This window comes from Phyllobates terribilis, unplaced genomic scaffold (genome assembly GCF_046119375.1).
Source record: "Phyllobates terribilis strain yellow unplaced genomic scaffold, ASM4611937v1 Scaffold_11__3_contigs__length_659146591, whole genome shotgun sequence".
Taxonomy (NCBI): Eukaryota; Metazoa; Chordata; class Amphibia; order Anura; family Dendrobatidae; genus Phyllobates; species Phyllobates terribilis.
In genome coordinates this window covers 85,767,159-85,781,230 of record NW_027362771.1, presented here as the reverse complement: position 1 = coordinate 85,781,230, position 14,072 = coordinate 85,767,159, and positions in this window count along the sequence as shown.

Sequence of the window (14,072 nt, the reverse complement as noted above, 5' to 3'; positions counted from 1 at the left end):
CCCCCCCATCTGTCCTATCCATCAACATCACTGGCTGTCCACTCTCCCCAGTCCCACAAGCTCACTGCCTCAGGGTAACTCTGGACTCTAACCTCTCCTTCAAACCACATATTCAAGCCCTTTACACTTCCTGACGACTCCAGTTCAAAAATATCTCCCGGATCTGTACATTTCTCAATCACGAATCTGCAAAAACTCTAGTGCATGCCCTCATTAGCTGTCGCCTTGACTACTGCAACCTCCTGCTGTGTGGCCTCCCTTCTAACACTCTTGCACCCCTCCAATCTATCCTAAACTCTGCTGCCCGACTAATACACCTGTCCCCTCTGCGAGTCCACAGCCTCTCCCCTCTGTCAATCACTTCCCTGACTCCCCATTGCCCAGAGACTCCAGTTCAAAACCCTAACCATGGCATACAAAGCCATCCACAACCTGTCTTCTCCATATATCTGTGACCTAGTCTCCCTGTATATACCTACACGCAACCTCCGATCATCACAAGATCTCCTTCTCTACTCCCCTCTTATCTCCTTCTCCTACAATTGCATGCAAGATTTCTCCCATGCATCTTCCCTACTCTGGAACTTTCTACCCCAACACATCAGACTCTCGACTACAGGGGAAACCTTCAAAAGGAACCTGAAGACCTACCTCTTCTATCAAGCCTACAACCACAGCGCTGCATGACCAGCTCTACCCTTACCTACTGTATCCTTACCTATCCCTTGTAGATTGTGAGCCCTCGCTGGCAGGGTCCTCTCCTGTACCAGTTTACCATTGCATTTTTATTCAAGATTTTTGTAATTATTTTTGCTATTTATACCCCCTTTTTCACATGTAAAGCATCATAGAATAAATAGCGCTATAATAATACATACCGGTAATAATAATTTTATTTATTTTATTTATTCTATTAGATTTCTCAGAGCCTCTTACCTACTGGGACCAATCTGCATAGCTTGCGCCAATGGTATACTATGTCCGTACTTGTACATAGACATCCTTTCTGTGGATGAGTATAGGGGAGAATTATAGACGGAAGAGTATTTTTGGTTATTGGATCAAAGAGAAAAGAAAAATAAAAAAGTAGGTCAAATACAAGTAGAGAGTACTGCTCATTCCTTGTGTGAAATGTGGTTAGAGAAATTATATGGATTTAATATGGTGCTTACAAGGAGTGACATTTGAGGGCTCTGTGACAGATTTTGGATTTGGGTCTAAATGTGTGCCTGCCTGAAGCAATGGCAAGGTCCTTGATCTTATTAAGCTCTTGTGAGAGTACCATCTAGAAAGGCTACAAGAATTATGGGTAGAAACGTCCACTAAATATTTTTAAAAACAGCTAGAATACCTAATGTCTGCAAAGTTGTAAGCACTCCAGATAGAATTTTTTTAATTAAATAAAGATTAATGACTTGGTGTTGGGTGTTGGTGGGTGAACTATGTTGCATACTATGTGACTTAGACTGCATTTCAGGGCTTATGTTTAGGGGATCTCTTATGCATGTGGCCATTAATTTTACCCATTACTTCTTACTGTTCCTTTCTTATTGAATTTATGTATTGGGGTTACTATAGGCACTGTTTGTAATACCAATTTATTATATTTTACCATCTGATATATCTATAAATATATCTTATTGATTGCCTACAACCCTTTTGCTTTTATCTGTATTATATTGATTTGATTGAAACATTTTTTATAATGATAAACTAATACAATTTGTGCTATTAACTATGTGAGTAATATGTATGCTCCTGCACATTATTTGGTTGGAATTATTTTTAAAAATATTACTTATGACAAATAAGCATGAGAAAAGATTCACTATCTGCTATTGTGTGTGATCTATAATACAAGGATGTTTAATGAATATATATTAACTATTTCTTAAAGGGAATCTGTCACCCCCCTGGGCGATATCATACCTCTACTATGGATATACAGGTGATAGAAAAGTAAATCTATACATACCTGTATGGCCCATAGTAGAGGTCTGATTGCAGAGAAATCTGGTTTTATAAAGTCTGTTTTCCAGAGGCTTGTGACAGGCCTTGTGACGTGCCCTGCTCTGCCTCCCCTCCCCCGTATGCGCAAAGCGCCGCTTCCATAGAAAGCGCTTTGTTTCCCTACGGCCACGTTTGGTTGCATGCTGCCAGCGGAGCGGAAGTCTCAGTGACTCACCGTCGCTTGTGCAAAACAAGTAAACACCAATGAATCAAATGGGCCAAATTAACCTATGAAACGCCAAAATAAATGAAGGCAAAGAGACAACTATAAGATCCAAAGTTGAAAAAATGCCAATACTTTAATGAAATACATATTAAAAATTACATATAATAATCATAAAAACAAGGCACACCACAGATGAAAAAAATGGTGGGATGCCTGGACCCATAGTATGTATAAGTTGAAAGCTATGTCATCCAGATAACCAGAATAAATATATCATTGGTAATCAATATAAAACATGATATAAAATATCACGAGCAACAGAGAAAGAGGTGTATATATAAATATATTTATCACAAAGAATAATAACAGTCCAAAATTAATAATAATAGGTAAATAACCTCTGTTGATCCATTATCCCAATACAATCACATATACTGGTATATCAATGCACAAAGGTACTATACACAAAAATAAGATATAACCATAGTTACCAAAGAGCTCAGGTCAGAGGTCCAAGCACCCACCACGCACCCGACGCGCGTTTCGCACAGGAAATGCTTCGTCCAGGGGTGATGGGATGCTGGGATGGGTAAGTATATATAGGGATCCCTAGCTAATGACGTTGGAATTGTCATTACATGCACCTGCGTCGTCCTAATTAACTACCCAGACGCTACCTAGCCCGTAATTACTGTTGCCAAGGGTACCTGTATGCTGTTTTACTACCGCAAAGTAGCGTTGTCTCCGTCGCGTGCATCATGCACCGGAGCTTCCGGGTTCAGGCACCGTTGAAAAGAAAGTTCTTCCCGCCACGTGACACAAATGGTCACGTGATCGGGACTGAATCATATGATTCCTGTCTTACCCTATTCAGCGCATGCGCAGTAACCACCATTATAACCCAGGCAAATACAATTCCCAGAGATACATAAAAGTGGATATAGCGATCCAAGAAGAATAGATCACCACAGAAATAAATAAAGATAAACAAGAAAGAAGCAAATAGAATGAAAGAATAAATAAAATAAGATAGACATAGCGGAAAAAAGGAAAAAAGACAAGTATTCTTTTATTAATAAAAAGACACCACCAACATGAAAAAAATAATAAAAAATAAAATATAAAGAAATAATAATGATAATAATTAAACAAATAAGAATATAAGTGTAAAAGTGACATGTACTATAATAATAAACATAGAGTGACAAATGGAATGGTGAAAATGAGTAATGAAAAAAGGTAATGAATAGTGTTGAGCGAACATGCTCGACACTGCTCGGTACTCGCCCGAGCATCACGCTACTCGGGATGTTCGGCGAGCACCGAGCATTTCCGGGTTACTCGGGCGGGAGCTCGGGTCTCCGCCCTGCATGTTTGGCGCTCTTTACAGAGCCAATGAACATGCAGGGATTGCCAGCCAGTCACTGTAATGCTGCAGCCATGTTGGTTGTGGGCATTACAGTGATTGGCTGGCCGCACAGCGTCACCTCGAGTATTTAAAACCGGGCGCCGCCATCTTGGACACAGTCGCTCCGGATTAGACAGTGTAGGGACAGCGCTGCTGATTTAGGGAGAGATATAAACTGCAAAATAGTTAGTGTAGGGTCTGTAAAGGCTGCCAGAACAAACAAACAGTCCTTTTCAGGACTAATATCCATCGCAGATACCAGGCAGGCAGGCTGTATAGGAGACGCAGTGGTTATACCAGCAAACGCTGCATTACAGTCCGTGTGCTCCTGTTGCTGAAATTGCTGGACTTAGCACCAGGTGTCGGGGGCCAGGAAAAATCCTTTTTTTTTCATCTAAATCCTCCTTTTTTTTCCTCCTTCACACTGTACAAATACCCGTATTATTAACCTTTTGGTGTGTCCCCCCCCCCCAAAAAAAAACGTGTCTCTGATTTTTCAGACACAAATATAACTAGTGTTGAGCCACCCCCGTAGTGTTCGAGTTCGGTTCGGTTCGTCGAACACCCGTGTGTTCGCCGAACTGTTCGTCGAACTGTTCGTCGAACACCTTCGAACACCGTTAAAACCAATGGCAGGCAAACAAAAACACATAGAAACACATAGAAAACACCTTCAAAGGTGTCCAAAAGCTGACAAACTGCTCAGAAGACACAACTAACACATGGAAAAGTGACAAGTACATATAGTCATGCGAAAAGAAAAGAGGTGGAGGAGTAAAAGGAGGGGGAGACACAGATATAGGCATGTCATGCCCTTCTAAAATCCAAAAAGTGAGAAGCCGAGACGGCCAGTCCGCTCCTGCCCGTGCCACCTCCGTGTCGCCGGGTTTGTGCCAGAGCCGCGGTGAACCCTGACGGCCAGCCCCCCTCTCCCAATACTGGTGCCTGTCCGCTGGTGGGTCGAGAGAGCCCCCCTGTGGTGGAGGCAGCTCTAAGCTTTTTAATTTAAATTGTCCCTCTAATTTGAATGAATACACTTTAAATCCATTTACAAGGATCTATTGGAGGGCAAGTCTCATGCCAGCAGCCGCGTAATTCCAGCTCCAGTAGCGTCCACTAAAGCTGCTGCAGTTAAAAAGCTTTTATAAGGATCGAGCTCGGCTGTCCACCGCAAGGCATCCTAGTGCCAGTCCCAGCCCCTATGCCTTGGGGTGCCTCCTGATGCTCTTCACTAAGTATCCCGTGGTCCCGAAGCATTTCCTTTGAAAAAATTAAGTGTCCAAACTACAGGTGGTGTAGCTTGCTTAACAGCCGGGATAATCCGCTGACTAGCAGACACTGCTACTAGGCACAAAGTATTTCCTGGGCTAGATGCAGTTAAAAATTTGTAAGTAGATACTCTCGTTGAATGCTGAGAAAGCATTCCATAGAGTCTCCTGGCACGCCATATATGATTCTCTTAAAAAGCTTGGGGTAGGGGTCTAGGGGACCCTTTTATAGCCAAAATCACGGCCCTGTATCACAATACGTCACCTAGGCTGAAGATAAATAGAACTGTAGCACCGAGGGCTCGGTTGCTACAGACGTATTGCACCTCACCCAGAGGTGTGATATCTCACTCTCAGATAAGGATGGAGTGTGGATCAGGACCCGACACCTGCATGCATTACACCACATTGCCGTGGGGCAGGGCGACCAATATGCCCCTGAGATGGGCACGACAGTCCCTGTCCCTGGCTGGAGTGGGGGGAGGGAACACTGAGGAAGGGGAACCCTGCACTGCAGGAGCAGGGAGGAAGCAGTTCCTGGGTGCATTGAGAAGGGAGTATAAAAGGTGGGCACCATCTTAGTTCAGTGCAGAGAAGTCTGAGCAGAAGTGGCAGGGAGCAGGGGCTCTGCATGAGCTCTGCTCCGGAGGCGGGCCTAGTAACAGAGGCCCAGGCCTGCAAGAGGGAGAAGGAAGGAAGAGGAGCGGAGAAGGCTCCAGGAACGAGGAATGAAGGGATCCCAGAGGTGCGGACGGGCGAGTCGCCACCGCACGCCCGAATCCACTTGCGTGGAGGGGTCAGGCCAAAGGGGGAGACCGGTCCCCGAACTAGTGGAGGCAGGAAACGACCCTCAGCTAGAAACCGGAGGCTCTGACATTTTATGTGGCGCAGCCCCTTGCTCCACCCGCTAGGAAGGCACCACATAGGGTCAGGGAAACTGGCGCCAAGTTTACCAAGAGGAGGCCCGAGGCAGCCGGACAGAAGTGTTGGTAAGAAAGGCCAGACAAAGGACACACAAAGGGGGTCCTGTGAAGCGCTCCAATGTTATCTGGGAGTTGTCTGAGCCCCTCACCTGGTGAGCACAGTACGACGTGGGCAGCCGTTACCTGCAGACGTGGTCTGGATAATAAGAACTGTGAGTAAAGGCCCTGAACTGCATCACTGACTCCGTGTCGTTACTGCTGCTGCCCTGCACCATCACCCCCATCCTCCGCATACACTGCCCTGAGGCTATACTCCTCCCGTGGGGAGTTATGCTACGCTCTGCTGCACCCACAACACCAGCCTTAGCGGTCTGCCCTGTAGCGGCGGTTCACTCTGACCGCAATCCACGGGTGGCGTAGTCGGACATTTAAACATCAAAACCACATAAATAGTTCCGCCACTGGTTTGACCGCCCTGAGCCTAGGAACCGGATCGCCGCCACGAAGACTACAACCACCAGCATCCACCAAAAAGGGTCCGGCTCCGGGTGTCCCAAGGCCCAGGGGGTGCGTCAGAACATTTTCATCACCTTTCACAATCACCAATGGTACAAGGCAGGGATGTCCTCTGTCCCCTCTCTTATACATCCTAGTGACGGAGCACCTGCTCTCATCAATTCGCCATAACCCCAATATTAGGTGGATTGAGGTGGGAGGCACCGAGTACAAGTGCTCTCTATTTGCTGATGATGTCCTAGTATATATCACTCAATCACATATATCCATCCCTGCTGTTATGGCTGAAATAGATCACTTTGTTACAAGGTAAAATTTTAAAATCAATGCAGCGAAGTCTGAGGCCCTCGATGTCTCCCTCCCTAAATCCATATAGGATTCCATCCAGTCCAACTTTCCCTTTGCCTGGCCCTCACAGGGTATCAAATACTTAGGAATTCCTATTCATAGAGACCTCTCCCATCTATGTTATCTTAATTTTGGGCCCTTTATTGAACAATTCCATACAGACCACGGTTGGCAAGTTAGAACTGTAAGATTCACTATGTGAACCACTGGTGTTTTGTGGAAAAGCACATGTACACCGCGTTCCAAATTATTATGCAAAAAGTGTTTAGGAGTGATAAGGGAAGAATTTGTTTGTTTGTCACTTAAACTCATTGATGGTGATGTGTGTCAGGGCTCTTTATATCACTGTAAGCAATTGCAGACACCTGTGCTAATTAGTTTGGCAGGTGTGTCCAATGAAAGGCAAGACTACTTAAGAAGGCTCTCTCACATTATTAAGCAGCCTACATTTTCTGCCAAAATGGGAAAGAAAAAGGATGTGTCGGCTGCTGAGAAGCAACAAATTGTGGAGTGTTTAGGTCAAGGCATGACTACAATCAACATTGTGCGATGATCAGGATGAAGTGTCTTGGCAATCAAGAAGTATGTAGCTGATTCACAGTACACACGTGTGCGTGCTGATAAGGGCAAATTGAGGACTCTTTCCTACAGGCAATTACGTCAGGTTGAAAGAGCAGCGGCAAAAAAGCCTTGTCATAGCAGCAGACAAGTTTTTGAAGCTGCTTGTGCCTCCAACGTCCCCCGAACAACAAGATGCAGGGTCCTTCAGAGGTTTGCAGCTGTGCATACGCCATCCTGTCGACCTCCTCTATCCACTTCACACAAGCAGAAACGGCTCCAGTGGGCCAAACATTACATGAAGACTGATTTCAAAACTGTTTTGTTCACGGATGAGTGCCGTGCAGCGCTCGATGGTCCAGATGAATGGAGTGGAGGATGGCTGGTTGATGGACACCCCACGCAAACACGGCTACAGCGCCAACAAGGAGGAGGTGGAGTAATGTTTTGGGCTGGAATCATGGGGAGAGAGATTGTCGGCCCCTTTAGGATCCCTGAAGGCGCTAAAGATGAACTCCATAATGTATGTGGATTTTCTCAAACAGCACTTCCTGCCATGGTTCAAGAAGAAGAACCGTGTATTTCACAGCAAGATCATTTTTCTGCATGATAATGCACCATCTCATGCTGCACATAAAACATCTGCATCTCTGGCTGATATGGGCATAAAAGGGGACAAACTTATGGTGTGACCCCCATGCTCCCCTGACCTCTACCCCATTCAGAACCTTTGGAGCATCATTAAAAGGAGTGTCTATGATGGCGGGAGGCAGTTCACATCTAAGCAACAGCTCTGGGAGGGTATTCTGTCCTCATGCAAAACAATTGAAGCAGAAACCATCCAAAACCTGACAAATTCAATGGACGAGAGAGTTCAGAAGCTCCTTTCGAACAAGGGGTCCTATGTGAAAATGTAACATCACCTAGAATAAAGTTTTGAGTTGAAAACTGTTTGATTTCAGTTTCTAACAACCTGCTAATGCTTATAATTTCAAAAATGACCATTTTTTTGGTCTTTATTAAAATGAAAAGGTTGATCGAAAAGTTTGGGGGATCTAAGAGTGTGGCAACCCAGTAGTCATGATTACTTCGAATTCTGACAATATGAGGGTCATGCTGCAGGTAGTGCAGCAAGAAGGCACTCATGTGTGTTGCGCATCCAGGAGCACCAAGTCCCTGTTGTGTTGGTGGCGAGGTAACAATCATGCTTCCTTCCTCTGTCCTCTCCCCCCAACCTCGCTCAACAGAAATGTGATCAAGGTCTCCCTCATCTGATGAGTCTTCCATCAGTTCGTCCTCCACTTCTTCCTGGGCTCCTGCACCTTCCTCACTAGTTTGGCTGCTACCATGCGCCCTGGTAAAATCATCTCCCCCACCCTCACATGCCTGCCGCCCTGGTGCTGCCGACCGTCTGGACCTTGCAGATGTTAGCCCTTCCGCATACAACTCCTCCTCCTCTACTTCCTCCACCTCCTCTTGTGCCACCACCTGACTCCGAATTCTGTTTAACATGTGCTCCAGCATGTAAATCACCGGAATAGTCATGCTGATAATGGCATCGTCAGCACTAAACATCTTCGTCGCCATTTCAAAACTGTGCAGAAGGGTGCATAGGTCCCTGATCTGAGACCACTCCTCCAGCGTGATTTGTCCCACCTCTGAATCTCGTTGGCCCAGGCTATACGTCAGAACGTATTGCACCAGGGCTTGTCGGTGCTGCCACAGTCGCTGCAACATGTGCAGAGTTGAATTCCACCGGGTAGGCACATCGCATTTTAGCCGGTGAAGTGGCAGGCCCAACGACTTCTGTAGAGATGTAAGTCGCTGAGCTGCGGGATGCGAACGGCGGAAGTGAGCACACAGCGACTGTGCCCTCTGCAGAAGGCCATCTAGTCTGGGATAGTGGGCTAAAAATTGCTGGACAACCAGGTTCAACACGTGAGCCATACAAGGCACGTGTGTGACATTGCCCCGGCGAAGGGCCGCACCCAGGTTTGCAGCATTGTCGCACACGGCCTTCCCTGGTTTCAGGTCCAGTGGAGACAACCATTCATGAAATTGGTTCTCCAGAGCTGACCACAACTCCTCAGCTGTGTGACTCACATTTCCCAGACATTTCAATGTAAAAACCGCCTGATGACGTTGAGCCCTACTGCCAGCATAGTAAGGAGGTGTGCAGGATCCCTTCTGCGCAGTTAGAAAGCTTGTGGCATGACCAGACAGGCTTTGGGTGCAGGTGGAAGACCGAGAGGAGGTTGAGGAGGCAGAAGCAGTGGAGGAAAAATGACATAAAGAGGATTGACGCACAACTCGTGGGGACGGCAAGACTTGGACAGCAGCCCCTTGTCCTGCTGTTACCATAGTTACCCAGTGCCCAGTCAGCGACATGTAACGCCCCTGTCCATGCCTACTCGTCCAAGTGTCTGTGGTGAAATGCACCCTGTCACACACAGAGTTTCTCAAAGAAGCGGTGATGTTGTGTGCGACATGCTGGTGGAGCGCAGGTACACCTTTCTTTGAGAAGTAGTGCCGACTGGGCATCTGGTACTGGGGCACTGCGACGGACATAAGGTCTCGAAAATCCTCTGTGTCCACCAGGCGGAAAGGCAGCATTTCTGTAGCCAAGAGCTTGCAGATGGTGAAATTCAACCTCTTAGCTTTCTCATGGCTAGGAGGAAATGGTCTTTTACTTGTCCACATCTGAGGGACCGAGGGCTGGCTATTGTGCTTAGACGGGGTTGATAAGGGTGTCCCCGGCAAACTGCCGGTCTGTGAGGAAGATGCAGGCGGACATGTTAGGTTGCCTTGATCCAAAGGTGGTGCTATCGATGTCGGACAGCACTCAAGACCAGCTGGTGTTACCACCTCCAAAGAAAATGATGACCTGCCAATCACGCTGGCTGTTGCGGGTAAAGAGGTGGCAGGTCTGCGCCCCAAAACAGGTGTGACTGCTGTCCCCCCAGTCACAGAGGATGAAGAGGCCGCGGATGCACAAGATATGGCAGACGGTGGTTGGCCCGGCCGGCTAGACCGCATTGTAGCACACTGAGCTTCCCACTGCAACTTATGCTTCATGTCCATGTGCCGGTTCATGCATGAAGTACTCAAACTATGTATTTTTTGGCCTCTACTTAGCTTTTGCTGACAAATGTTACAGATAACACGAGTTGGGTCATCTTTATCGATCTGAAAAAATGCCCAGGCTATGCAAGGCTTAGCACCCATGCGACCTGAAGAGCCACCACGACTTGTGGTGAGAGGCAGAGTTGTGTTTGAGGATGCAGTTGTTGACGTGCTTCCAGTACTACGTCTCTGTCCAGGAAGACGCAACCTGACCTCGTCGTCACTAGCATCTTCCTCCACCTCCTCTGCTGACCTCATCTCTTGGCTGACTGTGGGTTGACAGTAAGTGGGATCTCCGACCTCATCATCATCACCCTGTGCGTTATCACACCCGTCGTCCTCAGAGCCAACCTGTTCCTGCCCTGACAAAAAACTAAAGTTGTCGCTCCAATCAGGTATTTGAGTCTTATCATCGTCTTCCTCATTGTCTCCACCAACAGGAGTTACAGTTTGGGAATGAGGGTCTACATTATGGTCAGAACCTTCTGCGTCTGGTCCTGGATCCGACTCATAAAGATTCTGGGCATCAGTGCAGATCATTTCCTCGTCTGGATTCACAGAAGCGCTGGAGTCGACCTCTGATTCCCAGGCTATAGTATGAGTAAACAGCTCTGCAGACTCAACCATCTGTTCTACCTCATACTCAGACGGGCAGCTGGAGATTTGGGAGCTGTGAGGAAGCAAGTGCGATTTGGGTGACACCTTTGAGGACTGGAGTATTTGTGATGTTGAAGTTGATGTGGAGGAGAGCCCACTTAAAGGAGCACTTGATATCCGTTGAAGCACCTGCTGTTTTTGTGCCTCATCTGGAATTTGTAGCGATTGGCGTGGCCGTAAGAAAGGGATCTTATCACATTGTCCGCTAAAAGAAGTAGACATTTTAGTTTGGCTGGAAGATGGTCTTTCTTCTGCACCTACCCCACGGACACAACCTTTTTTCCCCTTCCCAACACGCCTATTCCCCTTTCCACCAGCAGCAGGCCTTTTTCCACTCATTTTGGTGGTTAACTAATTCACAACTCTGGAGTTGTTTGCACAAAAAAACAATGGATGGTAACCGAGCAGAGCTGAGTGGCCAGACTGTGGTATTAGGCCAAAACTATTGGCTGGGTTAGATGCAGAAAAAAATTATTTTTAATTTGCAACCTGATGGAGGTCAGTATAGATGGACTAATAGACCAAGTCCCACACACCGCTAGAAGCCCAAATATTTTTTCAGAGCTAGATGCAGAAATTTTTTTTATTCAATTTGCAACCTGATGGAGGTCAGTATAGATGGACTAATAGACCAAGTCCCACACACTGCTAGAAGCCCAAATATTTTTTCAGAGCTAGATGCAGAAAAAAATTATTTTTAATTTGCAACCTGATGGAGGTCAGTATAGATGGACTAATAGACCAAGTCCCACACACCGCTAGAAGCCCAAATATTTTTTCAGAGCTAGATGCAGAAAAAAATTATTTTTAATTTGCAACCTGATGGAGGTCAGTATAGATGGACTAATAGACCAAGTCCCACACACCGCTAGAAGCCCAAATATTTTTTCAGAGCTAGATGCAGAAAAAAATTATATTCAATTTGCAACCTGCTGGAGATCAGTATAGAAGGACTAATAGAACAAGTCCCACACACTGCTAGAAGCCCAAATATTTTTTCAGAGCTAAATGAAGAAAAAAATTATTTTTAATTTGCAACCTGATGGAGGTCAGTATAGATAGACTAATAGACCAAGTCCCACACACTGCTAGAAGCCCAAATATTTTTTCAGAGCTAGATGCAGAAAAAAATTATTTTTAATTTGCAACCTGATGGAGGTCAGTATAGATGGACTAATAGACCAAGTCCCACACACTGCTAGAAGCCCAAATATTTTTTCAGAGCTAGATGCAGAAAAAAATTATTTTTAATTTGCAACCTGATGGAGGTCAGTATAGATGGACTAATAGACCAAGTCCCACACACCGCTAGAAGCCCAAATATTTTTTCAGAGCTAGATGCAGAAAATTTTTTTATTCAATTTGCAACCTGATGGAGGTCAGTATAGATGGACTAATAGACCAAGTCCCACACACTGCTAGAAGCCCAAATATTTTTTCAGAGCTAGATGCAGAAAAAAATTATTTTTAATTTGCATCCTGATGGAGGTCAGTATAGATGGACTAATAGACCAAGTCCCACACACTGCTAGAAGCCCAAATATTTTTTCAGAGCTAGATGCAGAAAAAAATTATTTTTAATTTGCAACCTGATGGAGGTCAGTATAGATGGACTAATAGAACAAGTCCCACACGCTGCTAGAAGCCCAAATATTTTTTCAGAGATAAATGAAGAAAAAAATTATTTTTAATTTGCAACCTGATGGAGGTCAGTATAGATGGACTAATAGACCAAGTCCCACACACTGCTAGAAGCCCAAATATTTTTTCAGAGCTAGATGCAGAAAAAAATTATTTTTAATTTGCAACCTGATGGAGGTCAGTATAGATGGACTAATAGACCAAGTCCCACACACCGCTAGAAGCCCAAATATTTTTTCAGAGCTAGATGCAGAAAAAAATTATATTCAATTTGCAACCTGCTGGAGGTCAGTATAGAAGGACTAATAGAACAAGTCCCACACACTGCTAGAAGCCCAAATATTTTTTCAGAGATAAATGAAGAAAAAAATTATTTTTAATTTGCAACCTGATGGAGGTCAGTATAGATGGACTAATAGACCAAGTCCCACACACTGCTAGAAGCCCAAATATTTTTTCAGAGCTAGATGCAGAAAAAAATTATATTCAGTTTGCAACCTGATGGAGGTCAGTATAGATGGACTAATAGAATGATGCTATGCCCAAAAGATTTTACTTCACTAGGTGCAGTAAAAAAATTGGTATTCTATACACAGGTGGTATATCTTGCAACACAGATAGGCTACTCCACTGACTAACACACTCTGCAATAGGCCAAAAAGGATTAGCTTTGCTAGATTCAGCCAAATGCTGTGAAAAAAACTTGCACAGCACTGGCACAGACCTGCCTGGCAAAAACTGATAGGATCTGATGTAACCTAGTCCAGAAAAGGACTCCAATTACAACTAGTCTTTACTCCCACAATCTATCTATTTAAGAGCACAGACCTGCCTGATAAAAGTCGTAGGAAATGCTGTAACCTAGTCCTTAAAAGGACTGCAATCACAACTATTCCCTACTCCCAAGCTATCTGTATATTTGTGCGAAAATTGGCTTGAAATTAACAAGGTATAGCGCACACAGCAACAGCGGTGCCGTCTAACACGCAGCTGCAGCAGTGAGAAAATGGTGGCGACGGGGAAAATGGCTTGGTCTTATAGGGCAAGGACATGTGACATACACTGCCAATCACACATGCCCTTGCTTGTGTGAAAAAAAGCACTTCGCTCCGTGTGTGCGCTGCTGATAGGCTGACAGATTGCACCTCCCCACTGCAAATGCGGGAAAGAGAAAAAAAAATGGAGATCTTCATTGTTCCTGCAGAGATCCATCCCCTGCCCCTCCCCCCGCCCCGCTGTACACTCAAACTGCGTATTAACATTAATTTTCATCATTACTGAGAAAAAATCCAGTTATGATTTTGGTGCACGAACAGTTATCGAACATAACCTCGAACAGCCGAATTTTTCTCAAATTGTTCGTGTTCGCCGACCGGCTCGAACACCGCCCAAAACAGCTCGAATTTGAGATTGGCGAACAGTTCGAGTAGAACAACGCTCATCTCTAAATATAA